General features: G+C 53.1%; 1 protein-coding gene across 9 annotated transcripts in view; it reads left to right on the top strand.

The window, feature by feature from the left end:
• Nucleotides 1–27852, top strand: part of Ahdc1 (AT-hook DNA binding motif containing 1) — a 66024-nt gene that overhangs the window by 18674 nt on the left and 19498 nt on the right. For 8 of the 9 annotated variants that reach the window (XM_076934046.1, XM_076934047.1, XM_076934044.1 and 5 more), the window contains one exon: nucleotides 24672–24853. The gene's annotated coding sequence lies outside the window, so the exon portion shown is untranslated. Of the gene's footprint in view, nucleotides 1–9190; nucleotides 9332–24671; nucleotides 24854–27852 lie in introns of those variants that run through there. The other variant, XM_076934049.1, reaches the window with a different exon arrangement.

The raw sequence follows: 27852 nt of genomic DNA, 5'->3' as shown, positions 1-27852 counted from the left end.
AACCCGGAGCCTCATGCACACTGGGTACACTCTGTTCCACCGAGCTGTTGCCACAGCCTCAACTTTACTTAGCAAACACTTAGAATTTTACAAGTAGATATCCACATAGCTGTCACCTCTGTTGTCCTTGTTTTATATACCATACACCGTCTGTCCCTCCCCATGGCCTGTTTTACTTCTTTTAGTTTACTGTGATCTCTTGGAGTCCAGAACTATTAACTGGAAGATTCTAGAAATAAGCAGTTCATAAGTTTTAAGTACTTTTAACAGTTATTATATTGTAAGCATTCTACTATATTGTTGTTAATCTCTCAGGGTTCGAAATTTATAAACTAAACTTGGAAGCATAGTTATCTGTAGGGATGTTGTTCATAGTCTCAGGCATTCACCTGGACAAGTCTTGTTAACTTATCTTCCAGGTGGGGGGAGGGGTTATGGAGGCAGGGGAACAACATCCTGTATCACAGAAGCAAAGCTTGGAAGAGCTTCAGGACCCGTTCGAGGTCCTACAAAACCAGTGCTTTTGAACCTGGGATACTGGAATCAAGACTCTCATTTTGAACCACCATATTATCCTTCTAGTCCACCCCGCCCCCCGTGGTGCTTTAAGTTGGGGGAAGTCCTGAACTTATGGAGAAAAGGTGTCTTTGGGAAGCCTCCTATCTAGGCTAAAAGGCAGACTTCATCTCAAATATTTGAAAGGGCAGAGATAGCCCATAACTCAAGGCCTGGTAGGACATAGGAATAGATAGTACCAGGCTTCCCTGCCTAGGGAGCCTTTGTGGAACAGGGCTTCCCTGCTCAGTGGTGGCTACCAGAAGGAGGCCTAGGGAAATCGATTGCCCTCAGAAAGTTCCTTGTCCCACTGGAGGAATAATGTTGATGTGTGTGACTGGTTCTCAAGGGTTGTGTCATACAGTGAGAGAAAAAACTATCTCAGTGTCTTGGGTTGAGAATTTAGAGTCCCACCCCAGAGCACAGGAGGAGGGAAGAGTGAGGATGGAGAGAGAGCCTTGGCATCCCCAGTCCCGACAGCCTGGTTTTAAACCCTAGGCATGAGGCTGGGGAGGTGGCTCGGGTTAAAAGCACTTGTTGCTTGTCCATAGAATCTAAGTTCACTTCCCAATCGCCAGGTTGGGCAGCTCACAGTAATGTGTAACAACACAAGATCCAGAGAATCTGGATCCATCTTCCAGCCTCTGAAGGCATCTACACACACATACAACAGATACAGACATAAAACAAAACCTTTAAGTCCTGCTTATGGTACATGGCCTCGATTGTCAGTAAAATGGACATAATAGTAGCTCTTCCCACCTTTTGAGAGTGAGGATTTAGTTAGTTTAACAAGTAATACAGAGAGCCTGCTGGGTACCACACAAGTTTCCAACCACTACAGATAGTAAGGGACTGAACATTTTAGCTGTCTTCTTTTCAGCATAATTTGGAAAGAAGTGTGTGTAGGGAGGCCATTCAGAAAGGAAGAACTGAGCAGGCTGACACTCTTCGGACGGAGATGAGCGACACAATAAAATGTGACAGTGTGGGCTGGTGTTCACAGAGGGCTTAGTGTGGAGCTCCACACTCAGGAGGCAGAGCATGTGTCATCCTCATTGGCAGGTAGGAAATGGTTTCCGAGAGGCAGAGTGACATCCCCCAAGAAACAACAGCTAATCAGAAAATCACACATGTGTGCACACACGTGAAACAAAGTAAAGAAGAGCTACCTAGTGGAGATGGGACTACCTTCCCTCCCTCCCTTCTTTCCTTCCTTTTTGGAGACAAGTCTCTCTACACAGCACCGGCTGTCCTGAACTCACTCTGAAGACCAGGATGACCTGGAACTCAGAGATCAGCCTGCTTCTGCTCCTATGCTGGGATTAAAGACATGGGCCGCAACTGCCCGGCTGGAGCCACATTTCTTAATCACAAAGATTCAAAATAGTTGGGGGCTGGGGTGGGGTTGGGGGTGGGGGTTGCTCCAGCAGAGAAAGGAGGAATCCCTTGTCAGGAAAGGGGTGGGGGAGGAATAGCAAAGAAGGGATGGCAGAGGAGAAGGTGTGCGCGTGTGCGCGTGTGCACGTGTGCACATGCTCATGCTCAAACACATAAGAGAAAAGGGGGGAAGGGGAGACCGACTGACCGCACAGTACAGGCTGCCCTCAAATTTGAACTTGCTGCCCGTCTTCCTGCATTGGCCTCCTAGAGCTAGACTTACAGGTTTGAGCCATTCCATAGGGCTTTGGGAAGCAGGGCTAGGAGAGGACTGAGTCTGTCTAGGCTCCCTGCTGTGAGCTCAGGTAAAGGAAAGTGGAATCTGATCTGGCAGGAATGCTCCCAGGATAAGTGGGTCTTAAGGGTGAGTCGGTGGGCCCATAACATTTTAGGCAGGGCCCAAGCACTAGCCTCAAGGGGAGACTGAGTAGTGTAGGGCTGAGAACTGGAAGGAAATGGCCCAGTGAAGGAGGGTTGGGAGGGCTAGTAGCCTGGGGGGCATTTGATGCATGACAGTAAGAGCTTACTTAGCTCATGATCAGCAAAGGAAATATACCATAGGCATTAGCTGGGTAGGCTCTGGAGGTAGCCTAACCAAGCTGCTTCCTACCCACCATCTTTGAAGCACCTGACCCTAGTACAATATGATCCGAGAATAGTATAGTACCTGGACCACAGGCAGACATGGCTCTTTCAGTCCTCAGGTAACACATTGTGTTTCTGGGGTTTAGGACATAAAGCAGTGAACAGAATTGATGTATTAACAAACAAACAAAAAAATCCCAAAAAACTCTACCTTCAGTGAATTCACACAGAGAGTAAAATAATTCACACAAAGGCGGGTAGAATGTATGGTTTGTTAGCTGGCTAGGCATGGTGGCATCCATCTGTAATCCTATAGCCCTTGGAAGGCTAAGGAGAGAATGTCATGAGTTCAAGAACATCCTGAGCTATAATAGTAAGACCCTGTTTCTAACACAAACAAGAATGTGTGTGTGTGTGTGTGTGTGTGTGTGTGTGTGTGTGTGTGTAGTTTGTTAGAAGGTTACCAGAAGTACCAAGGAGGAAATTGAGCAGTGTGGCACTTAGGGAGTACAAGATTGCAAGAGTGCCTTGAATATATGACTTTTGTTTGTTTTTTGAGACAAAGTTTCTGTGTAGCCCTGGCTGTCCTGGAACTAAGTTCTAAAGCTGGCCTCAAACTCAAGAGATCCACCTGCCTCTGCCTCCTAAGTACTAGGATTAAAGGCCCGTGCCACCACCGCCCAGCTGGATTTTTGTTTTTTGAAGCAAGGGTCTCACTGTGTTGGCCAGGCTGCTGTGGAACTCCTGACTACTCTACTGCCTCAGCCTACTGAGTATCTGAAAGTCTGAATGCATACCATCACTCTTGGCACAGATGATAATTTGAAATAAATTTACAGAATAGAGGCTGTGGTGATTATTTGGAATTTTTGCTAATCTTATTAGAACACTCCCCCCCCACACACACACACAAACACAGTTTACAAGTGATTTATCCTTTATGAATATCATGTGAGGTGTAGATAGATATTGCTGTCCTCATTAATAAGGTGAGGACACTGAAGCTCAAAGGGAAAAAAAAAAATGGACTTGCCCTTGACTCCCTGAGAGTCTGTGGCAAGGGGACAGAATGAGAATGGAGTAGAGACAAGAGAAACGCTAAGGTAAAGCCAGTGTCTAGACATGGAGCCAAGTTGGATAGTTACGGAAGTGGCCTACTTCCTGGAGGCAGGAGTATGGTCAGTACACTTCAGCCTGGTCTATTCATCGTGAGCTGAGAGAGGCTGGACTGAGGAATAACCCTAAGGGCAGTGCAGGGGCAACCAGCTAGGCCTGAGCCATGGGTGATTGGCCAGCAGGGCCAAATCTGTCCAGAACTGAGTGAGTCTGTAGGTGGTATTCAGATGGGTGGAGAGGAAGAATCAGCCCACTAACCAGATAAGAGCAGAGTGAAGTGATCAGCAGGGCCCAGGCTGGCTGTCAAGGACACTGAATGTCAAGGCAGAGACCTCAGCTTGTCGTCATCAGCAGTAAGGCAAAGACACAGTCAGGAGATGGGATTTGAGAAAGATGTATCCGGCAGGACACACAGGAGAGTCCGTGAAGGAATGGGGACGGGAAGCCCCCTGAGGAACCTCCACAGCTGAGCAAGTGCTGAGGTCAGGCCAGTGACATTTAGGTTGGCAGAAAAGAATGAGACCTGAGATCTCACACTCTCGGACATTGGTCTTGGGTCCTTCCTAGCACCTGCCCCTTCTGTCCATCTATGTACCTCTGTTTTCTCGTTTAGATTTTTAACTTTTGGGGCTAAGGATCCATTTTGAGAAGATGACAGAGCTAGGGCCTTCTCTGCAGATAAATATAAGAATGATTTGGCTAACATTTTGTGACAAAATCCATGAGTTAAGCTGGAGGGTCAGCGTGAGTAAGAGCGGCACCTAGCGCTAAGTGCTTATTCTGGGCCAGATGCTGCGTGAAGCGTTCGATCTCACAGTCCTGTTAAGGCTGCGCACAACATATGGGACGGATACCGTTGTATTTGTTCTGATTTGTAGCTGAGGAGGCTGAGGAGACCTACAGAGGCTGAGTGAGTGGCTCAGAGTCACAGCTGGAAAGGAAGATTGGGTTTGTCAGCTCAGGATTCTAGGACCAAGTGGGGAAGAATGGCAGGGACCAGGACAGGCCTGGGAGGATTCTTAAAGCCATGGAGAAGTCGAAGCCAGAGGTAGGGAAAAGGGCAGCATCAATGCCAGCTTAGCCCTGGGGTGTGAGAGGCATCAGGTGATCGGAGGTGAGGGTTGAGAATGAAGATCTCATTTACCCAGCTCCCTGGCCTGGCTTCCAGAGTCTGCCCTGTAGAATCCTGCAGCTAATGGAGTCTGCTGGGAAAGGGTGGCGTGTAGGCTACTCTAACTTCATGACCTGATTATGTTCAGCTGGCTGGCAGGGAAGGCCTCATCCCTGACCCTTTGACTCAGCTCCAGTGCTGTCTCTGGAATCTACCCTCCCTCCCTCCTTGTGCCAAGGCCACTGAGAACAGCCAGTGGGCCTTGAACTCTCCAGGAGAATGCAGAAGTAGAGAGACTCCATTCCAGATAAGACGCCTGAGGTCCGTCTGATTACAGTAGACTCTGGAACCCAGCTGCTTGGGACCCATATTAGGTTGTCATCAGGCTCCCTGGAGAAGCACAGCAAGAGGCGATGGAGCTTAGGCTATGCAGGCTGACATAATGGATGTGTGGGGAATTGAACTTGGTTGTCTAGAATAGGTCTTGTAAAGAGTCAGATAGTAAAAAAATGATAAGGCTCTGCTGGCCATTCGTTGTTGTGGTACCTTGAAAGTAGTCTTAGACAATGCATAAACAGACGACCAGGCTGTGTGCCAGTCAGACTTCACTTAGGCAATAGACAGCAGGCTGGATTCAGCCCATGGGCTGTAATTTGCCAGCTCTTGGTGAACAGCCTTATTCTTTCTGAAGGATGTGCAGGTTTTAAATAATATTCGTGATCTCTGAGCAAATAAGTTTGATGTATCAGGCGGGCTCTTAGACTAGAGTCAAGTGTGAGCACCTGTATGTAATCCCAGCACCGAGAAAGTCCAGACATCAGCTGTTAGTTTGAGGTCACCCTAGGCTATGTAGTGAGCTCCACACCAGCCTGGGCTACAGAATACAGTCATGTCTCAAAAAGAAGCAATAACAACCAAAAATTACACAGTGGATGAAAACACTTAAAAATCTCTGGCTTTGCCTAAATTCACAGAAAGCAGGGTGGGGAAGCACAGGGTGTTGAGATTTAGGCCCCACCCCACCCCTGCGCATAAAGCTGTGGTCTGGATTGGGGAAGTGGGTGATCAACAACCACAGATATTGATCTGGAGCTGGCAGAATTTTGGTCATAAGCCAGAGCCTCATCAGATTTAGAACACCACAGTATAATAAAGCACAATAGAAAGAACTAAACATTTTTTTAATACCTGGGTTTTTTGTTTGTTTGTTTGTTTTTTTTTTTTGTTTTTTTTTTTTTTTTTTTTTTTTTTTTTGAGGCAGGGTCTTACTGCACAGCTCTCTCTAGCCTGGAACTCAGCAGAGATCTACCTGCCTCTGCCTCCCTGATGTTGGGATTAAAGGCTAAAGGCATGTACTCACTTTTTTTTTCAGACAGGTTATCTCTATGGCAAAGAAGGCTTCGGAACTCATTATGTAGCCCAGGCTTGCCTCATCTCAAACTTAAGACCCTTTCTTAGACTCCCACATGCTGGAATTACAGGCATATGCAACCAGGCTGGGGTCTCTAAGAAAGAAAAGAGAAGCAAAATCCATTTACTAATGTACCTTATCTAACTCAGCGTTTCAAATATAGGATCATGTCAACATATAATCATCACAGAATTGCTGAGATATTTTCCTTTTATCAAAGATTTACTTATTTTATGTATATGAGTACACTATAGCTGTCTTCAGACACACCAGAAGAGGGCATCGGATCCCATCACAGATGGTTGTGAGCCACCCTGTGGTTGCTGGGAATTGAACTCAGGACCTCTGGAAGAGCAGTCAGAGCTCTTAATTGCTGAGCCATCTCTCCAGCCCTTTTTAAATTTATTTTTTTAATAGAAGGACTAAAGTATCTGCTGTGTATTTTATACTTAATAGCGTTTCTCACTTCAGACTGTGTTCTCAATACTCAGAAGCCTCCTGTGTCAGGTGGCAGCCTTTTCTTTGGGACTAGGGTCCAGGAGTCATGAGCCAGAATAATCTGGAATAAATAGGGTTGAAGTGCTAGGTTACACTCTTAACCAGTTCGCACCGGTATAGACTGGCACAGCAGGAGACAGCACCTGGCCTGTGGCTTGGGGAGAAAGGATTCGCTCCCAGTTCTGACCAACTGGCCCCAGGTGAAAGCTCCACCCTGGCCCCAGGCCTCCCAGGGCTTTCTGGCATCACCTCTGAGCACCGGTTCTTAGCTCCTTCCTTTCATCCCAATGTGACCTCTGACTCTGGAGTCCGTTCTGGCCTGGTAGGTGGGGGAGGGGAGGGTGGCAGCTGGACCCTTGGAGCAGAAACTCTGCCCCTCTAAGCCAGCTGCTGCCAGCCTTCCTGGGCTGACTCTATGGAAACAGGGGACCCGGAGACAGAAATAAACTGCCAGGTTTCCGGGGCGGGAGGGGGGATGATATGTAACTGCCAGCCTTTGTGTTTCCTTGCCTGGGGTGTGTTGTGAGTGTGTAGGGAGCAGGAAGCAGCTCTAGGCTGTGAGGATGCCCCCCCCCTCCTGCCCAGTATCATCTCTCTTCTCATCCCTTACCTCTGAGGCTGGGTTGGGTCTAGGATTTGATAAATTAGGTAAAGTTTACTTCAGGGCCCTAGTAGTCTGGGACCAGCATTTGAAAGCAGAGGCAGTCTTTGCAAAGGCTCTTGGACATCCAGTTTGGTACCCATTTTTAGATACTATCCTGGGAACCCCCTAGCTGTCCCACAGCAGCAGGTGCTGAATAGATTCAAGGGTCGCAGCAGGGTACTAAGGAGTGGGAAGAGTTGGGTGCCTACTCTGCCACTAGTCAAAGGAACTTTGAGTGACACATTGGACTTCAGTTTCCACCTCTGTGTAAGGGTTTGTCTCCTGTAAGTAATTAATATTCTAAAGCCAGTTTGTCTGACTTTGGGCTGTGCCATTGTCTAACCTCTGGCAGGTCACTTCACTTTACCGAACCTCAGTTTCCTCCGGCAAAAAAAACACCGTATCTTTATTGGGACCTTAATGGAGGTAATGCTTTTTTATAATGCAGAGCCAGTGTGCGTGCTGTTGGCCACTAATATTGATTAGGCGCTAGATGTAAATGTATGAAAATGCACTGTTTTGGTGTAAGGGACTTTTCCTCTGAAAAGGGGAGCTTTTTAATCCCTCTCACTTAATGAATGAAAAAAGTAAGCGCCTCCCCCCCAAGTGTAAGTTTTGCCCCGGAAGAGGCGCACACCAAAGTGAATATGGTACCATCCAAATAAAGCCGGGTAGCTAGCATCCCAACTTACAGGTAAGGAAATCAAGGCCGGTGATTGGCCACTAGTGCTCGGCGGCGCTATCCAGTGAGGCCCGAGTCCGCCGCTGGGGAGGGAGTGCCCGGGCCGCGGGCGCTCACCGGAGGAGGGGCGTGCAGGTAGCGGGCGCCTTGGAGCCACCGCTGTGTCAGGCGCTATTAGTAATCCCGCCGCTCGGCCCACAGGGCAACCAAGTCGGGCCGGGTGTCTCCCCAGCCCTCCCCAGCCCGGAGTCGGATCGAAGCGGCCCTCCCCTCCCCTTCCACATGTCCCTCCTCCGCGGGTAGCCGAGGGCCCCGGCTAGCGGGACGGGGGCCAGGAAAAAGCCGAAAACACCGCGGCCGGGCGGCTCCCCTCCCGCTCAAAATAGCCCCCAGCCGGGGCTGCCACGCATTCCGCTGTCCCCAGGGCGCGGGAAGGGGCGGCGGGCCGGGCTACGTGGCTGCCTCGTCGAGTGGGACTGGGTGGGGGCGAGGGCGGGCCGCGCGGTCGCTCGGCCGGCCGGCATGTGGCTCTCCTTCGGGGAGCCTTGGCAGCCCGGGCGGCGCGCTGCGCCGGGATGATGGAGAGCTTCTGGAATTTCCTGCAGCTGGAGAGCGGCGAGCGGCCGGGGGAGCCGGCCCAGCGCGGCTCGGGAAGGGGGCGCCGAGCCGACCGACCCCCGCACGCGTCTCCGCCGCCGCTCCGGTGCAGTGGGAGGTTTCCCCGCCCCGGTCCCAGACCTCCCCCGGACGAGGCGGGAGGCTCCCCTCCCCCGCCGCTCCTTCGGGGCTGGCGGGGGTCCAGGCCCGCCCTTCCCGGGCCTGGGCGGCGGACAGGGGCCAGGTGCAGGCAACGCCCCTCCCCCCGCCGCCTGGTTTCCCTCTCGGCCCCGTCACCTCCGCCGGAGTCAGAAGCCCTGCGGCCTCCTGGGGAGGGGGCGGGGGCGCAGGCGCAGCCACCGGGGCGGCCAGGTAGCTCGAGGAGCGGCGGCGGGAAAACTCGGGAGCGGATTCCTTCGGCCGGCAGTCCCGCGCCTCCTGCTCGAGCTGAGGCGTCGAAGGGCTTCTCCGCTGGAGGCAGGCGAGGCGGTTCTCTCCCAGGCCCCCTCCTCTTGCAACGACCGAGCCGGTGGACCGCGGACGGCTGGGAACATCCTGGATGATTTTCCCCAACTCTGGCAGCAGCTTGCTTTGGGGCGTGACTCTGCACCTTGCGGGTCAGAGAGTCCAGAAAAGGGACCCGGGAGGGAGGGCCTCCCGTTTTACCGGAGCCCTGAAAGCCAGGGGAAGTTGGTAAGTGACCTCTCAGGGCTCTTTTTGTTGCACTGTTGTGTGTGTGTGTGCGTGTGCGTGCGCGCGCGTGTGTGTTAAGAGATTAGTTTCCCCACAACTTTGCTTAACTCCAGTACTGTCTGGTAAAGCACGGATGGAGACGGATGGACCGTTTAACCACTCCCAGCCAAAGGCCCCGGTTCAGTTACAATTCCCGCCCCCATCGAACTCACCGCACGGCGTTAAACCGAAGCAGTGGTGGTGGGCATGGTTTGATTCTTTTTTCTCTTCTGCGCTGCTCAGTGACCTTGGACAAGTCTCTTTACTCTTGAGCGTTCCTTTCCCTTTTCTGAAAACCTAGGCCTGTGGGGTTTGAAGTTGCACGTGTAAAGCAATTAGCGTGTTGCCTGCCCATAGTAAGGACACCTGAGTAACAGCAGTCCCTTTCAGGAGAATAGAGGGCCACCCTTAAAGCATTAATCCCATCTGCCTTCTACCGGCCCTGTATAATGTGGCTTCCCAAGCTAATCAGTGTCTCGTGGGAAGGATGGAGAAGGAGAGCTGTTGGCTTCATTGAGTGTTCATTTATTCATTAAGTCCATGCTTACTGTTGTTAGTTTCGGGTAGATCTGCAGTGGGGCAAGAGACCTTTTAAGTGCTGGGAGTTAGAAACCAGTTCTGGGCACAATGTATTAAATTAAAGTCCTTCCTCCCCAGCCTGCTCTAAGTGTGGACTGGAAACTGATGCCCAAGGTGGGGGCTGGTCTCCTCCGGATGCTCCCACTGTTCCGCTGGGGGGTGGGGCTGGCAGAGCACAAAGCTTGGCTTCTCCAGGTGTAAGGCCCAGGCAGGCTTAAGGTCAGTAGGATTCTTCCTTTGGGGCTCCTTGCTCTTTTCACCCTGCTACCACCAGATGCGCAGATTCAAATTCAAATTCCCCTAGGCTCCACTTCAGCCCAGGAAGTACACCTGGACCTGTTGTTCACACCTTCTCCCCACCCCCACCTACCCCGTTCTGTTTTCCGTTTGATTGGCCTTCTCCACTGAGAAAGACTAGACTACCGGAAGGAGCTCAAGATTCCTTTCAGTAGGGCCTGATGTTGAAGGATTTTAATCCTAGCACTTAGGAGGCAGAGGCGGGTGGATCTCTGTATCCTTGAAGCCAGCCAGGGTTACTCAGGGAGGCCCTGTCTCAAAACAACCAAGGTTCCATGTGACTGTTAAACTTGAAGTTTTGAACCTCTAGTTTGCCTTTCTGCAGAATGGGCTAGAGATGGAACTGCCTATCAGGCTCAAGGCCTTGCATTTAAATCCCCAACATCACTAAATATTATATATGGATAAATAAAACTACCTTGAGCACCTACCTCTTCAATAAAAGGGGCATCCTGGCAGAGATCTACTTAAATAACACAAGACATGGACGAGCTGGAAATAAGGAGCTTTTGCTTGAGTGTCAGGCGCAGGGGCTAGAGAAACCTTTGAGTTCTAGCAGTGCTCTGGGCTTCTGGTTACAGAGTTCAGGAACTTGCCCTTTGGCTGGACCAGGAAGTCTAGCGCAACCCACTCTGAACCACCGCACAGAGGCAGCCTGTTTGGGAATCAGAAAGCGTTGCAGCTTGGGTTATGGTGTAGGCGTCAAGGTTGTAAAACAGGTCTCATCAGAAGTCAACATGCAAGCCAGGTAGTGGTGGTACATGCCACTTCAGTCTCCAGCATTGTGGAGGCAGAGGCAGGCGGATCTCTGCAAGTTTGAGGCCAATCTTGTCTACCAAATAAGTTCCAGGACGGCCAGGGCTACACAAAGAACTCCTGTCTGGGAAAAAAAAAAAAGACAAAAAATAGACATGCACGTATCTGGCTAGTTTCTCATACCCACAGAGGGCTCACAGTAATAGACTGAAAAACAACAGGCTGTGTGACTTGGAGCAGGCAATTTCTCCTCTGTGTCTCTGTTCCCTTCTTCCTGACACAGGCTGGATAAGTAACTCCCTCAGGCACCTTCTAGCTCTGACAGGCTCCAAGCCTGTGTTGACTGATGTATCCTAGGAGACAGTACAGGGAGAACCAAGTTGACTGGGAGATCCCTGTCAAGGTATCCCGCTCACCTCCTGGAGAGCTAGAGCCCCTTCCTTACAGAAACACACCCTTCAGGGATTCTGACGGAAATCATGGTGGGTGGAGAGGGCATGTTACCAGGATGAGCAACCTCGCTGAGTCCCAGGGTTTCCATGTTCCCATGTTCCTGTTAATCTGGAGGCAGGCCCGTGCTCTAGAATGAGCACCTGTGTCAGTCAGGGCTGTAAGGCTGCATGCTTCTAGAGGAAAGGAGTGTGTGTGTGTGTGTGTGTCTGTCTGTCTGTCTGTCTGTCTGTGTCAGGGACCAGTCAGTCTCTAGGGATGGGGTGCTGGCGTGGGGCTGCTAACTTGTAGGATGTGTGTTCAAGAGTCTTTCTAGGGGCAGTAGATCAGGGTGTGCTCTAGACAAGGAGGCTGGCCACGGGGAGGAAGAAAAACAAAACCTACAGAAGCTGAGGCGTCGGCTTCGGGCCTGTGCCGAACAGGCTCCAGCCTCATGGGTAGGGAAGAGTTTGGCCTGTGCGAAGGTTCGCCCACTTTGGATGGGAGTTGAGCAGAACTGCAGTTGTCCTATAGTGAGGGTTGTGTGTGGGGTTGTTGTCAAGGTTTCCTGGACAGTGGCTGTCTGGAGGGCGTATTGATGGAGGTGTATTCTGGGAGAAGGTAGGCAGCCCCTGGTCTTTTGGGATGCCATCTGATTGTGTGGGGTTATCAATTGGTGCTTTCAGGCTGCCAATCACTCCGGTTCATATTTTGGGTGACTTTACTCCGATAGCTTCTGTCCAGAGGGAGATCCCAAAACTGGGTGAAGAGAAGATGGAGATCTGCCCTTTCTCCTGCCTGTGTAGGTGACAGACAGGCCTATCCTAGGCTGCTCACTCACTGTAATTTTACCACGGTGCCTAAGTCAGGAATAGGCGTGAATTGACCTTTTAACCCCTTCCCCACTGCGGGATTATATTCTGTTTCCTGTTCAATCTTCTCCAGAACTAGTTCCATCCTGAGGCACCTCCCACCCCAACAGTGGATAAGCAACCCCAACCATCGCTCTTTCTCCCTCCATCCTTATCAGGCCTTGGGGGAAACCTGAGGGCCAGGCTGGTGCCGGGTCTGGCAGGAGCTGAGGGCCCAGGCGGGAGTGATAAATATTGAAGAGGAGGGATTTCGGTGTGGGCTGGAGCAGCTGCAGTGGTTCGAGTGTCACACTATCTCTCCCCAGGTTTACTGACCCATTTCCATTCACGCGGCTGCCGGTTTCCTAGCAACGGCAACAGTCCCCCCAGAACAGGCGGAGTGTGTGTCTGCCATTAGCGACTGCTGCAACTGTGTCAAGGTTACCCCGCTCCCTGCAAACCCACCCCGGCGGGTTTGTTTTCTGCCAGCGCCTGGCACACACCATGCCAGCCCAGGCAGGGGGAGAAAAGAGGGCTGGGGGCCAACCTTCGGGGCTTGGGTGGAGGTGGGGGCTAGGAGGAGCCGCAGTTCCCCATCCAGTGGGAGCCGACTTGGATGGAGTCCGAAGCCCTCTCCTCCCCCCCCCACCCCCATTTGCTGGTGGAATTCCTGAGCCTGAGGGGAGCAGGGGGTGGAGTTGTCCCTCAGCCCTGACCCCCGAGATTCCAGAGCCTGGGGGGAGGGTTGTAGGCTAGGAGCCTCCAGGAGGCCTGCCCGATCTGACCCCACCTGGCTTGTTCTCCTGCCTGCCCTGGCTTCCTCCCACTTGTGTTAGCAGCTCAGGGCTCTCTTCCTCTCAGCTCTTTGTCCCAGCCTCTGTTCCTGGTCTCCCCCAAGAGCCTCCCCAGGGCAGGGTTGTGTTTCTCCCATCAGAGTAAGGACTCCTGAGGTTGGGGTTTGTGAAGATTCCTCTCTGCCCTCAGCACCAGTTCCTGGCTGTTTCTCCATCTTGTGGGAGATGAGATAAAACATTTAGGGTAGCAAGGGATTTCCTAATGAGGACTAGCCAGGCAGGCAGATGACCCCACCCTATTACCTGAACACATTCTACCCTCTGTGAAGCCATTATATACAGGGCTGGTCAAAGGAAGCATAGTGCCCGTCTTGTAAGCCAGGCTGCATGGGTTAAACTGCCCCCCACCTTGGTATGTGAGCTCCCCTAGGTTGGGGGATGGGAGTATGAGGGGTGTCTGTTGCCTTATAGCTACTCACTGTCAGCTCAGACCTAACAGTCACATTCTTTCCCAGGAGGGCTGGAGCTTAAAGCAGAGAGGGCAGAGAGAGGCAGGGGTAGAGGCCTGGAGGGAGTTGATGGGAATGGTGTGTGTGTGTGTGTGTGTGTGTGTGTGTGTGTGTACTCCACCAAGAAGCTGGGGGCAAGGAGCAGCTGGGACTAAAGCTTGAATCCACCTCTGTTTTTCCAAGCTTCAGTCTCCCCATTTTTTTTCTCCCACCTTATATACCTTCAAGCCTTCCAGGTAGGCCCACACGTCTATGGTAAAGGTGTATAGTAGACCTGGTATCCAGTTCTAAACAAAGAAGAGTGTGGCAGAGGCGGTTTCTGACATGTGGAGTGGCCCAGGGACTTATGGGTAGCCTCCAGAGTCTCCAAAGTGACTTTCTGGTGCTTGGGGGAGGTTGGCTGGGTCAGAGGCTTTGGCATCTAGGGTACAGAGCAGGCTGTGCTGAACAGTTAGAAAGAGACCTGGGCGGGAACCCAGAGAGCCTGGTTCTATGCCCAGCCCCATGACTGGTTCCTCATGGCCTCAGTCATGAAGAGCTTAGGCCTGTTAAGAGTCCTATCCTGTTAGTCAGTGATTATGGGTGAGAGATGAGGGTGGGCAGTGATGGTCTGGAGAGGTGTGGGAAGCAGCCAGCTCAAGGGGGAGTTGCAACATGATCCTGGAGCGAAAATAGCCCAGGTCATTTTCAGCTGCTTGGGCCGAGGTATCTGATCCCAGCAGGGCAGCATGGTCGGGGCAGGGATGCCTTCTGTAAAGTTCCTTGAAAAACTGGATGCCGAGGGTGGTAGGCTAGAGAAAGGTTGGCGTGTCGGCCTAGGCCTCTTTAGACCCCCTAGGCCCTGGCAGGAGCCCAAAAGTCAAATAAGGAATGCAGAGGGTTAACAGGAGGTGAGTCTTGGGCTTCCCCCTTTGGGTCCAGGCCTGGATGAGGTGAAAGGTCAGCCCCAAGGAGTCCAGGGCACAGCTAGGGAGAGAGTAACCTGATCCTTCTCCCTAGCTCTAGGCTCTGGGATCACAGCATCACCTCCCCCAGGAAAGGTGCATTCACATCCCCAGGAAGGAGTTTGTTTAGACTTGTTCTCATCAGGGGCTGTGGAGAGGGTGTGTGTCCAGATCCATGGGGTCAGGCACCCCAGCCTGTGTAGATGCTTTGTCATTCTGGGGTTAGAGTTAGAGGTGACCCTGCTGGAAATGTTAAAGGTGGCCTCTGTGGTTCCACTCCTGCTATAGCTCTGGGATGTGATTCCCCAGGCCAGCGCAGAGTGGGAATGCAGAGACACCAATGAGTTAGAATTACCAGCTGCTGGACTGGCATTGAGCTGTGTGGGGTGGGGAATCACTCCTCCATTCAGACATGTCTCTGCTGTCTGGTCATATGTGTGGTAGAGTGCTGGGGTTGTGAGATGGGGGGGGGGGGGCACCAAGAACTTGGACTCTTACATCAAGCTTGGCTTTAGATCTTTGCCTCTCCCTTAGCATTGAGAGGACTCATGACACTAACTAAAGCAAGCTTTTAGCCTAAACCTGTTTACCTGTCTGCAGGGTAGGACAGAGTAGGTACTTAGTAAAAGGTAATCTTGAGTGGGGCTGCAGTGGTTCGGGACTAGGACACTTAACATGCTTGATGCCCTCCCTGAGTTCATTTCCAAGCCCTACCAAAAATAAGAAGAATAATAACACATCGCGCTAGCTGCCAGGCTGACTCTAGAGATAAGTTGGTAAGCTGGAGACGTTAAGGAGAGGGTAGCTTCAAGACTGGCTGGATCTGTCTCAGTCAGGTGCCTCAGGCTGTGAGGCCATAGCTAGCTGACTTGGTTAGAATTCCATGAGGTGAGTGGCCTTCTCTGTGAGGTAAGAGTTGCTTCAGTTTAGGGCCGGCCGTACCTATTGTTGACCCCCCAACTCCACCCTGGCAGGCTTTGTGTGGCTCTGTGGGTGGAAGTGTCCCCAGAGTGGCTGTAGGTATGTTTGAGAAGGCGCAGGCATCCTGAGAACAAGCAGCCTTTTGTCTGCTTCCAGCCCCCATCTGGGCTGGGCTCTCTCTAGGGGATCCCCTGTTTCTGAGCCCAGATCCCAGCCCACGGACTGTGCCTCTGCCCACAGGTATCCATCTGAGTGTCGTGGGTGTTCTGAGTTCCCGTTCCCATCCTGGGCAGGGGGAGACTTGCATTGATTGAAGTTTCCTAAAACAGGGTCAGAAACTGGTGTGCCCAAAGCCCTGCCTCCCCTCCTCGAGATGCCACTCCAGGTGCCACCATCCTCTTGGAGCCTTGCCTGATCTCCTGGGTTCCTGAGTGCAGTGGGTGGAGTCAGCAGGAGATGCTAGAACAGGCTGGACTGATGGGGAGACCTTTCCTACAGTGGGAGAGGCTGAACAGGGCTCCTGAGACCACAGGCCCAGCTTAAAATCTTAACAATCTTCTTCTGGAAGCCTCTGGGTTTTTGTTTGTTTGTTTTTTGGTTTTTTGGTTTTTTGGTTTTTTTCCTAGTTGCTATCTCCATTTTACCAGATACTACTTTCTGGAGAAAACCTTCCGGGAATCTATCATCACCTCCAGTAAATGCATCCCCTCCCATTGCCTTCACTCTTAGCACTGTGTTTACAGAGGGACAGCCGCTAAGGTACTAACAACCCCCAGCTCTCCATGCAGCAGTTTGCTGTGTGCTAGACACTGCCCCTTCTGTGTGTGACCTGTCTTTTCACAAGTGGACTGGGAACTCCTGGACAGGGTTACAGACATGGCGTGAATCAGAAAAGGCACCACTAAATGTTTAGGTTGGGACAGAGGAAAGCTGTCCAGAGCCACACAGGGAACAGAACAGCCAAAGCTGGAGGGGAGAGCTGCAGGGAGAAATGCTAGAGAAGACAGTTCAACTCCATCCCTCTATACAAGCGTCAGAAGAGCACTGGGTGTATCTTTTCCTTCCACACATCTGTACCGGATCCTCTGACTGGGGGAAGAGGAGGCCATGTTAGAGGCAGCTAAGCGAGCATTTGCAGGTCAAGGGAAGTGATTCTGGACTTCATGAAATACTGTGAGCCCAGCGACTGGGGACGTAAAGATGTAGCTTGCAGGTGGGAGGTTCCAAGTTGGGCAAAGAGGAGTGTTGGAAGCCAAAATATGTGGAGGTTCAGTGCAAGGGAGGCAGACATTATGCTGGCCCAGCACTCTCCCCTACACACACCCACAGGCTGGCCTAGTGGAATGCTGGGAAGCCCCAGGGATGAGGCCAAGCAGCCAAGGTGTCTCCGGTGGCACGGAAGCAGTTAAGAGCTGCCTCAGCCCGTTCCTTCAGACAATTAGTGACATCTCGCTTGACAACACCACACTGAGCCGATGCAGACCTCAGCACCCCCCCCTCGCAGCCCCCCCCCACAGCCGTTTCAGCTGTTTATTCTTGGGCTTTAACAATTGGGATTCTGACTTGGAGGAACGGGCGCCCTGCACTGCCCTCTGACCCACCGTCGCCTTGGCAACTGGAGCCCGGTAGGCCTGGGCTCTGCGTTAGGATTACAGATCCTGAATTCACAATCTTGCTTCCCTGCAAGCAAAAGCAGCAGCAGCATTTAGGAATCTTCAGCCAGACTGGAAGGGACAGAAGAGGAAGATCCCCAGGGGGCATCCTGAGACACACAGGTGGAACCCTGGGATGGCACATGTGACCTGGGGAAGGGTGCCTCCCTGGGGTTGGGCAAGGCCCAAGAGCCCCATTCCACTCCAGCATCTTCCAGTTGCTCTCTGGAAACTTCCTTCCTGGTGGAGCCCTGAGGGCAGGGGCGAGGCTTCTTCATCACACACACCCCTTCCCCCTTAGCCAGCCCCCTACCATGCCCAGAGCTCCAAGTGCCAGCAGACTGTGCCCCTGCCGTGCCCGCCTCCATGGCAACAGGCCCCCCTCCCTCAACAGTCCTGCCCACCACCCCCCCCCAAGCAGCCAACTGCCCCAGCTGAAACCAGAGCCGATGCATCTGTGAGCCTCATGCCCAGACCCACATTCCATTTCTGTCCTCTGTCCCCGTCCCCCCCCCCCCCAGTTCTGGCGACATCTCCCCTCCTGCTCACGCCCCTCCCTCTACCCACCCCTGCCTACTCCTGCTGTTCCCCCACACTCCATCCATCACTTAGTGTCTCCCCCTTCTTCCCACCCCATTCTCTGAGTGCATCTCACCCTCTTGACTGTCTCCGCTAGTCTCTGGGTGTGTTGGTCCCTCTGTCTCCTGCTCCCTGGGTTGCTGTGCCTAGGCCTGTCTGTGGCAAGCTCCTCCATCTCTCTCCCTCTGTGTGTCTTTGTCTCTGCATCATCCTGCCTCTCTCTCTCTCTCTCTCTCTCTCTCTCTCTCTCTCTCTTTGTCTTTTTCTCCCTCCTCTTCACACTCTTCCTGAGTCTGTTTCTTGCCGTCTCTTCTGTCATGTTCTTCCTACCTCTCTGCAGCTATGTTTCCCATCCCTTCCCTTCTACCTTTCTTCTTAGGCTCTTTTTCTTGCCCCCAAGATCTTCCTCTGATTCTCTGTCTTTATCTCCTCCTCCTCCTCTCCTCACCGGTTCTCTCTAAATTCAGGTTTCTTTCAAGACTCTTTTCTGTGCCCTATTTGGCCATCTCTTTTGTATCCAATGGCCAGGGAGCCGAGGGTAGCCCTTCAGGGTCACCCCAAAGACTCCTTTCTAGTAGGAGCTTTATGCCCTGGGCGCCCCACTGGGTGGCCATTTTGAACTTGAAATGAGCAGAGTCTAAGATGAAAAAGTCTGCAGAAAATAGGGTGCCAGATGAAGAATTTGGGGCTTCCTTTGCAGTTACAAAGTGACCTTCCCTACTTGGTCACCTTTCTAGCAGCCCAAGTGGCACAAAGGAGCACTCCAGGGGCTAAGCTAGACAAGAGCCCTAGCTTGTAAGGTAGGTACCTGGGCCGCACTGACTCCTAAGATTCTTCGTTTTTTGCTCCAGATATGGCTATCTCAGGCTATGCCTCAGTTTCCAAACCTGATACTCCCTAGCTGCGGCTTTAAAGAACTCTGAGTTCCTGGAACAAAGAGTTACGAGGAACAAGGAAAAACTCAAGCAGCTCGCTGCTCACCGGCACCAGGAAGACTGCTGCCCAGAACCAGAGTCTTGGTGAAATCAAGGTCCTGGCTCCTCCAGTGCTGAGTGGGAGGCAATGTCCACCTCTCCACAAGGCTGGTAGCCCCTGGTGTCCAACCCTCCCAGGTTGGACAGTAGCCTCTGGCCTTCCTCCTGTCATCCTCCAATGAATGAACTTAAGAGTTGGGCAAACAGGCCCTGGGGTAGGGAGCCAAGCCTCCAGGGTTCAGCCCTGGCCTCTGGGTGTGGTGAGGCCTAGTCTGGCAGACAGTTCTAGGACCCAGGGTTCTGGATACTACTCACCAAAGGGGTCAGGTAGGGGGGTAGGGGTGCCAGGGGAGGCGGGTTGCACGCAAGGCATGCTGGGCCCCCTTGGCGGGTGGGTGGGGGGAGCAAAGCTGGCATGGAGGCCTCAGCTAAAATTAGCTGCTTCCCTGCGCGGGAGCGAGCATGCCTGCCAGCCGCCCAGATCGCCGCTGCCTTGGCAGGCCATCTGTCGCCACGTTTTTTTTTTTTTTTTTTTTTTTTTGCTAAGTCCCCCAGGGCCCCCTAGCTCTAGCCACCCCCAGGGGCTAGAAGGACTCTGCTCTGAGAATGTTGCTGAGGAAAGTTGTGGCCTTTGTTGCAGTCTGGCTGTGTGACCTCAGGCTAGGTATGTCCCTCTCTGGACTTTCATACAGTAAGGGGGGCCGCCTTGAACACTGCGGTCTCAGGTCCTTTAGTCCTGTGCAGCAGGTGCTCTGTGTCATGGGAGCAGGCGGGGACTTGAGTGTGTTCTCCCTTTGAGCTGCTGCTCTGGTCCATGGTTCTAAGGTAGTCCAAGAGAGGTTGAGGGTACAGGTGAGGGGGTGGGCAGACTTGTATCTGATTCCATGGTTGTAGCTTAAGGCAGGCTGTCCTATATCCAGCAACACCTCAACATCCCCACCCCACATCTCCGGCTGCCTTAAAGGAATAGTCCACAAGGGAAGCCAGGCAATGGAAACAGGGTTCCACTGCTGACACTGGTCTAGCCTGCATCTGTAGGGGCTCCAGCGCCTCAGTTATTTTTCCCTCTCTTGCCATTCTGCTTCTGTCCTGTGGTCTTATGAGGCCAGCTTTACAGATGGGGAGCTGGGGGGGGAGAGATTCCAGAGATGAGGGTCCTTGAAGGAACAGTGGGGCATGGAAGCTGCTGCCCTTCCCTTCTCTAAAGCTGCTTCTGACCCCAGGACTTCCTCAGCCCCTTCTCTCTCCCCTAAGCCAAAAGGGCTGGGCTGCTGCTCCAAGGTCACCGACTTGGCCTGGGAGGAGCGTAGACTTGAACCCGGGCCTCTTGGCTCCTAGCCGTCCACACCACTCTGGCCAGCAGGCTGGGTCTGTTCCCTTAGTGAGTCATGCTCCTGGACTTTGTCCTCCTTGCCCCTGTCCCTCGTTCTGTGGCCTGGAGTTGTCCTGTAGAGAGGGACAACCTTCCCAGCAAAGCAGAGTTCCGCCACTATCCTACCACCACCTTGAGTTCATTAGAAATGGAAAGGGAACTTGGGAAGGTGACCTTTCCAGGTTGTTGAGTGTGCCCGGGCAGCTTCCTTCCCAGTCTCTCCTCTCAGTACCTGGCTGCTGGTTACCCAGGCAGGAAGCCACAGTACCTCCCCTCTTGGTGTCCAGGGAGCAAGGTCACACCCAGAGCCCTGTGTGCCTCCACCACCTCCTGGGGCCAGAAGTGTTTGTCACTGAGGCAACTGTGTGTGTGTGTGTGTGTGTGTGTGTGTCCCCGTCCGGTTCTAGCATTGCTGGGGTGACATTCATGCCCTGTGATCTGTGACATTCCTACAGGCAGAGGACAGACAGTACCACCCAGGCTGGGGTAGGGATGTGGGTGGGCTGTCACCGTGCCAAAGCAGGCAGAGGTGGTATGTCATGTCTAGATGGGGGACTTCGAGAAGGACATGGTTGTGTCCCTGGTCGTACTTTGTGGGTGGAAGAGACTTGTCCTGTGGTGGGAACTATTTTGGTTCACTGTCTGTGACAGGTTTTCTTTACATCCCACATCCTGTCAGTGGGTAAGAGGTGCCTGGTTAGGTAGTCACATTGTTGTGAGGGGTGACGACTGGATATCTGCCTTGTGCCATCTGAGGGGTATCAGATATGACCATCTCACACTTTGAAGGAAGCAACAGGTTACGTGCTCACGCTGCTATTCACGTTGGGAGGTTTCTTGGTGACTGTATGCCTGTACCCTGGTTGTTGTGAGGGTGGCATGCATGAGTGTCTCTTGCTGTTGGGATGTTGTCAGTGAGGTAGGGGCCTGTCTCTCACCCTAAAGAGACAACATAGTCCCAGTGGTATATGGCTGGCAGTTGGTGGGGCTTCCCCATACGGGCCACAAGGTCCCCAAAAGACTGGCCAGAGGAAACACTTGTGGCTCTTAGCACAGACAAATGGGGGAGGGGGTGTCTTAGTGCTGCATGGCCTACCTTCTGACCCAAGAACTAGCCCTTGGGTCTGTGCCCCAGGAGTAAGGACCCAGTGTTTTTGAGAGTGTGGGAAGGGGACCTCTGGGGCCTAGGCAGGTGTGTGTCAGGAGGTAGTGCACTAGATAGGGTTTGCATGAAGGCTGTGTCCCCATGGGCCTAAGGACCCTATTGCCTGCCTCTTCTGCCCCTGAAACTGTTAAACTAATTAAGGCTGTGGAGCCGCAGGATTAATCGGGGCAGCTCACGAGGGCTGGGGCTCAGGTAGTCGATTAGTGTGCCTCGGAGGATATTGGATTTCTGAACCGCAAGTCAGCACTATTCGGGTCTGTTATCTCCGAGGCTTGAGGGTCAGCAGGCGGGAGGCTCAGGCACTGACTGCCCTCACCCACCACCAGCCTGGGCATCCACTTCCCAGTCCATGAGGCCCTCACCTAGCCTTCCCACTCTGTCCACCACACCATCCTCTTGAGGATCCTGAACCTCAGCCTAGTCTCTGGCCTTCCCTCTCCGCTGCCATCCCTGTCAGACTGCTGTCTTCTCTGATTGTCTCTCTGGATCCTTCTTGGCCTGAACTCAGTCTCTGTCTGGGGCCTAGCCCAGCCTGCCTCCTTCCTTGTCCCAATCACCCACAGTCTCTGTTCACCTTTCTCTTTACTGGCCTCTGTCTCCTCCTGTCCTTGTCTCTCTTCCTCTGTGCCTCTGGTGTTCGCTACAGAACCCCCCTTCCTTCTCTCTCTTGTGTGGTCTCTGCTGGTGTCTGCAACCAGAACAAATCTCCCCCAGCCAACACCCCCGAACAAGGAGGCCAAAGCAGCTAATGGGAAACATGTGACTCTGCCTTGTGCCTGGAGCACCGTGAAGGGAGCCTGAGTCCCAGCCCAGCCCTGCTCCCTCCTTGCCACATTCCCCCACCACACATCCTCTCCCCCACCCCCGAAATGGGGATAGCTGCATGTTCCCTATTTATTTATTGGGGGAATGGCATTTATCAACTGGGGAATATCAGGATATGGGGGCTCTGAGGGCAGCTGTTCCTTAGCTCTCCTCAGCCCCAGAGCTTGGCAGACCTCATGCAGACTCGCCCCCCACCCACCATATGAGGAGAAAAGGGCGAAGGTTAGCTGAGCCATGGGGACCAGTTAGTCACTGGGGTGGGATGGAGGCTTGGGACACCTTTCCATCTTTCTGGGAAACTGGGGGGAGGGGCTCCTTGAGGGCTTGGGAGATGCTAGGCTGTGTTTCTATGCCCACCCAACCACAGGGAAGCAGGGAATGAACGGATCAGAGGGAGGCTCTGGCAGGTTGGAATTCTCCTTCTCTGCTTGTGGATAAATTGTCCCTAATCCAGGCTTGGGGAGTTGTCTGGCAGAGAGAGAGAGAGAGAGAGAGAGAGAGAGAGAGAACAGGAGAACTCAGTCACTCTAGAGATGGGGGGGAGGGAAGGAGGGAAGAGAAGGGCACATACAACACACAAACACAGTGACACAGAGTGTCACAAAGGTAGCACAAGAATGCCAAGGGAGGCACCATTGTACTGACAGGCACACAGACCTCTCACACGTGTTGACACTGACACTCAGCTATACTGGCACAGATATATAATGGGATAACATAAGGGCCCTCCAACATATACAAATCCATGGTACGCACAGGCTCACAATGATAAGGTCATACAAATCTGCACATGCAAACACAGCCGCAAGCACATGCTGGCCATGGCAAAGCAAACCCACAGGGACACTGTGACCAGTCACGCCATTATGCCGTGACCCTGAAAGCCCACAGAAAGGAAAGGCAGAGATAGGAGGTAGGCAGTGCTGATCCACAGTGACACCAGCGCCTACAGTCACAGGCCTGGAGATTGGAAACCTGCAGGGACAGCAGAGCTAAGCCACCCGCCCCCACCCTGCTGCTGAACACATCCAGAGAACTTTGAGGCAGGCAGGAGCTGGTCTGGCTCCTGACACAGTGAGATTTCAGTGAGCCAGGCACAGTATGTACACACACAGACACACTCACAGCTGGGCACACCTGTCACAGGCTCAACTAAATGCATAGAGATGAACAGATAGAAATTTAGATGGTGTGCGTATCCACAAGTGTAAACTGAAGACACTTAAGTCTGATGCATACAGAGACTCAGCGGATACACCAACTGCTACTGGTCAAACTCAGGATCCCATAGGTGTGAACTGTATTTTTGTGTGTGTGGTGCTGGGAGTGGAACCCAGGATCTTGTATTCTAGCAAGTGCTGTACCTTTAACTACACCTGAGTCCTCCCACATGTACAGTCTTAAGCCTACTGCTACACATACCAACATACAGAGATGCACACTGGCAGGCAGAGTAGCCCCAGCAACCCACATACAGATGTGTGTATTTATTCAGATAACTGAGTCTCACAGCTGTACATTCCCAGGTAACTAGAACCTAAACGAGTCTATGAGGCTTGATTTTTACCCGCCCCCCAGCCCTCCCTCCACCTCTGCAGACAACAGGAGCCCAGCTACTGGGTAGGAAACTGAAGAAGGAAACCAAGGGGGGGGGCGGGTTTTACACACTTTAAAGCCTAGATCTAGAGAGGCAGGGGGCAGGATCACTAGGCTAGCCTGGTCTACAGAACAGGGTTCTAGAACAGGGCCACATAGAGAAATCCTGTCTCTAAGAACAGGAGTTATATCGGTTGCTGCAGGAGTCAGGCAGGCTGCAGTTCCATGTGCACCTCAGACTTGCAGTCACCAGCCCCCCCCCCCCCCAAGCTTCCCCAGAACTTTCCGTCTCCCTCATAAGATGTAACTCCCTGTTTCTAGGGATGAGAAGATGGGGAATCACACATACAGGATAAGGAGTTGAGGCAAGGCCAGGTTCCCTCCACTCTCTCCGGTGTGTAGTTTGTGCACACATGTGAGTGTGCAGGCATGCAAAGATACTGCTTCCCAAGAGGAGCCTGGTGTTGTAAGAGACGGGGGACTAGGGGCTAGAGAAATGGCTCAAGGGTTAAGTGTACTTGATGCTCTTCCTCAGGGTCTGGGCTCTAGTCACAGTACCTACAGTGTAGCTTCGCACCATCTTGTAACTATGGGAATCTGACGCCCTCTTCTGACCTGTGGACACCGGACATGCAAAACGTTTAAAATGTAATTAAATCTTTTTTAAAAGTAACCTTTTAAAAATTGTTTATTTTTATTTCATGTACATTATTGGTGCTTTGCCTGCATGTATGTCTGGGTGAGGATATGTCCGATCTCCTGGACCAGGAGTTACAGGCAGCTGTGAGCTGCCATGTGGGTTCTGGGAATTGAACCTGGGTCCCTCTGCAAGAGCAGCCAATGCTCTTAACCACTGAGCCATCTCTCTATTCCTAGTCATTAAATTTTTAAAGAACTAAAATAAAGTGGGATGGTAAGTAGGTACTCAGCTCTGCAGTGGGGTAAAGTCAGCTGGATTGGTATTTGTGGAACATGCCCGCCTGACTCAGTTGCCCTCTCTCTGCCTGGCTCATCCTCCATCCAGGCTTATCTTTGATATACTGTGTTTGCTTCTACAGATGGGAGCTTGCCTGATTGTCTACTCATTGGCCTGGACCCCAGAGCCAACCCAGCTGAGTGAGTGCCGAGGGTCCCAGGTGAGGGGCACTGCTCAGGCCTCTGCGGAGACTGCCCTGGAGAAGCTGATGCTGGTGGAGGCAGACCTTTCCTGCTGAATCTGGCCTCTGCAGAGCCTGTTCAGGTAACGGAGAAAGTCGGGCCTGGGCCTGCACCAGCGGAACAGGGATTTCCTCTTAGCTTAGGCAAAAAGAATGGAAGGAGGGAAGAAAGAAACATTAATCTAACCTGTTGGAACTCTCCATTATCCAGAAAGGGGAATTGAGGCTCATGTGGGACAGTGCGAGTCCCCTAGCAGCCTGCCTCCTGGGCTGAGGACTCTTCCCTATGCCTCTATGACCTGGAGAACTAACTGGGAGGAGAGATGGGTTGTGACGGTGACCAGGATTCAGGGCAGAGGTGGAAGCCAGCATGCCTGATGTGTGCAGCTGACCTCCCCAGGACGCCTCTCCACTGGAGTCACAGATGGGAGGCCCAGGTGAGGGGCTGGGAGGGCATGGTAGTCCAGGTGTGATGGCATGCCCAGCAGCTGGCTAGAGGGTGGGGCATGGTAGGACCCATGTTTCTCATGGCCCAGGTTTAGCCCACCCAGGCTCCCAGCCACAGAGGCCAGGTGGGGCTGCCCTGCCCTATAGAGGCAACTCCCTGAACTGACACATGAAGCCTCAGGCTCCAGGAAGCTCCTTAGAGTTTAGCCTGCTGGGAACCCCACCCAGCTTCCAAAGGAGCATTCCTGAGGTCTGTATGGGGGTTGGGCCTCCAGGGATGGGAAGGGTGGGGAGGCAGGCTGTGGGAGGCTGTGAGGCTGTAAGTGTGCTGGTGCTAGGTCTGTGTGCAAGCAGGTGTGTAGGGCTCTCTGTCCTTAGTGCACAGGGCTGTGTATGCATGAGTTACATAAGTGGCCTAGGTGGGGGAATAGTTAAGAGCTCCACATGTGTGCTGGATATGGGTCCTAAGCAGGTGTAGCTATCATGGGCTGTCTACCACGCTGGGTGCTAGTGGACCAAGACTTAAGTGCCCTTGGGTGGGTTTGGTGTATACCCAGGGTTCTGGGCACAAGGTGAGGTGGCATGTGCGCATGGCTCCCTTTGTGCTTTGGAGGTGGGCTGGGCAGTACTTGGGCTGAGCTGGGCTCAGCAATGCCCAGCCTTGTGGCCAAGCTGCTGAAGTCACTTCCTTTTCAACAGTGACTTTCCAGGGGGAGGAGTTCTTCCGACCTGGTCGGCTGCGAGGGGCGGGGCAGAATTGGCTCTCTCTGGGGAGGGACATGGGCGGGGGCGGGAGAGAGGTGGGAGGAGGTGCTAGTGGTACTGGAAGAGAGAGTCCTCTGGGAGACAGAAGAAAAGACAAGGACAGGAGTCTAGAAGGGCCAAGGGCAGGAGGGGATGGGGGTGGAGTGGGGTGGAAAGCACAGTCCCTGGGTGACCTCGGAGGGAGGAAGGGAGGGCTGCCAATGGGGTGACCCTCCGGTTCAGTGTGAGCTGGCAGTGGCGCCTACACACCTGGCACCCGGGGCAAGGGGCTGGCAGGGGGCGGTTCAAGAACAGACCTGCTTGCCAGGTGCCCCGCTCTGGACAGGAAGAGGGTGGGCGGGTGCTGTACAAAGGAGCTCTGTGTGGCTGAGGATAGGATAGGGTGGGGTATGCAGTGCTGTACTGTTCTGGGGTGGGGGGAGATGGTGGCAGGGGCGGGGCAGGACCAGTTCCCCTTGGGGTATCAGTGGCTCCAAGGGGACACCTAGTGGTCAGGGGAGGTAGTACATCTTGATGACAAGTTGGTGGGAAAGAGGTTAGAAGTGATAGTTGAGACAGTTGGAGGAGCCAGGGCTGAAGCTCTGGATGGTGAAGCAGTTTGGCTTAGAGGATCCCAACAAAACCAAACTTATACAACAGCCAAACTGATTGGCATGGCTGTGTGTCCTTAAGGGCGTGACTAAGCCTCTCTGTGCTCACATTTAAATGCCAAACAAGTGACTGGTTCCTTGTTTTGTTATGATCTAGGGCAAGTGTCTGCTTGCTAGAAGATCTACAAATTGGGTGGGCACTAGGGGTTAAAAGGAAGACCAAGAGGGTGATATTTGAAGTTCCTGAGAGAAAGGGGGCTGGCAGTCCGGGGGAAGTAAAGCCTCGGTGGAGAAAAGCGGTCCTGAGGAAGCTTTCAGAACAGCCATGTTTCCCACTGCTAAGAGGTTAAGGACATCCGTGGGCCTTCAGACCAGCTGAGGGAAATGGGAGGGAGGGGGAGTACATGCAGGCTAGAGAGAGGGTCATGAGGCCGGAAGTGAGAGCTGGGACTGGCAGCTTGGCTCCCCAGGGGAGGTTAGGGGTGGGTGAGAGGGGAGGAGGGCTGGGGAAGGGGTGGGGTGGTCACAGCCACAGTGGGGGAGGGTGGGGCTGGGGATCAAGGATGTGGGCTGGCCCTTCCCGGCACTGCGCTCTGCAGGTTGGGGCCCCCCTCCTAGCCAGCTGGTGTCCCTGTGGGCAAGCTCAGACACTGACCCAGAAGCAGACAGGCAGACAGAGGACCCTTTGACTTTTCATTCACAGACTTGGGCTAGATGGTACCTTTGAGAAGAAGCCAAGAGAAGGGCTGCCTGTTGGGGTGTGGTGGGGAGGGGGCCAGCCGCTTCCCTCAGAGAAGGGCTGCCTGTTGGGGTGTGGTGGGGAAGGGAGCCAGCCGCTTCCCTCAGATCCTGAAGGCTGCAGAAGAGTGGTGGACAGTCAGGAGGATGTGGCCAAAGGTCTTCATGGGTGGGTGGAGCAGAAGCCACCACTGGAGAGGAGGCTTGTCTCTTCTGCCAAGATTACGCCCTTGGGCCCCAAGTGGGAGGTCTCTAAAGCAGGAAGGCCTGGCCAGCCCCACCCACAGCAAAGGAGGAGTGGGGCTCCTGGTAGGTATCTCTAAAAGCTAGGTCAAGCCACCTCAGAGTCTGAGCTCTAAGGCAGGCTCTTACTGCGTAGCCTTGACTGTCCTAGGCCAGGCTTGGCTATAGAGAGCCGCCTGCCTCTGCCTCCCAAATGCACCCCCTTGCCTGCTGTTCCCACACTCTGAAGGTGTTCTTGCTTCAAGAACAACAGTGCTAGCTAGGCTCACTGGGTGTGGCGGTACATGCTTGTGTCATCA

Source organism: Arvicanthis niloticus, chromosome 5 (assembly GCF_011762505.2).
Source record: "Arvicanthis niloticus isolate mArvNil1 chromosome 5, mArvNil1.pat.X, whole genome shotgun sequence".
NCBI classification, from domain to species: domain Eukaryota; kingdom Metazoa; phylum Chordata; class Mammalia; order Rodentia; family Muridae; genus Arvicanthis; species Arvicanthis niloticus.
Note: the sequence above shows the minus strand (reverse complement) of the source record. Positions and strands in the feature narration are given on the sequence as shown.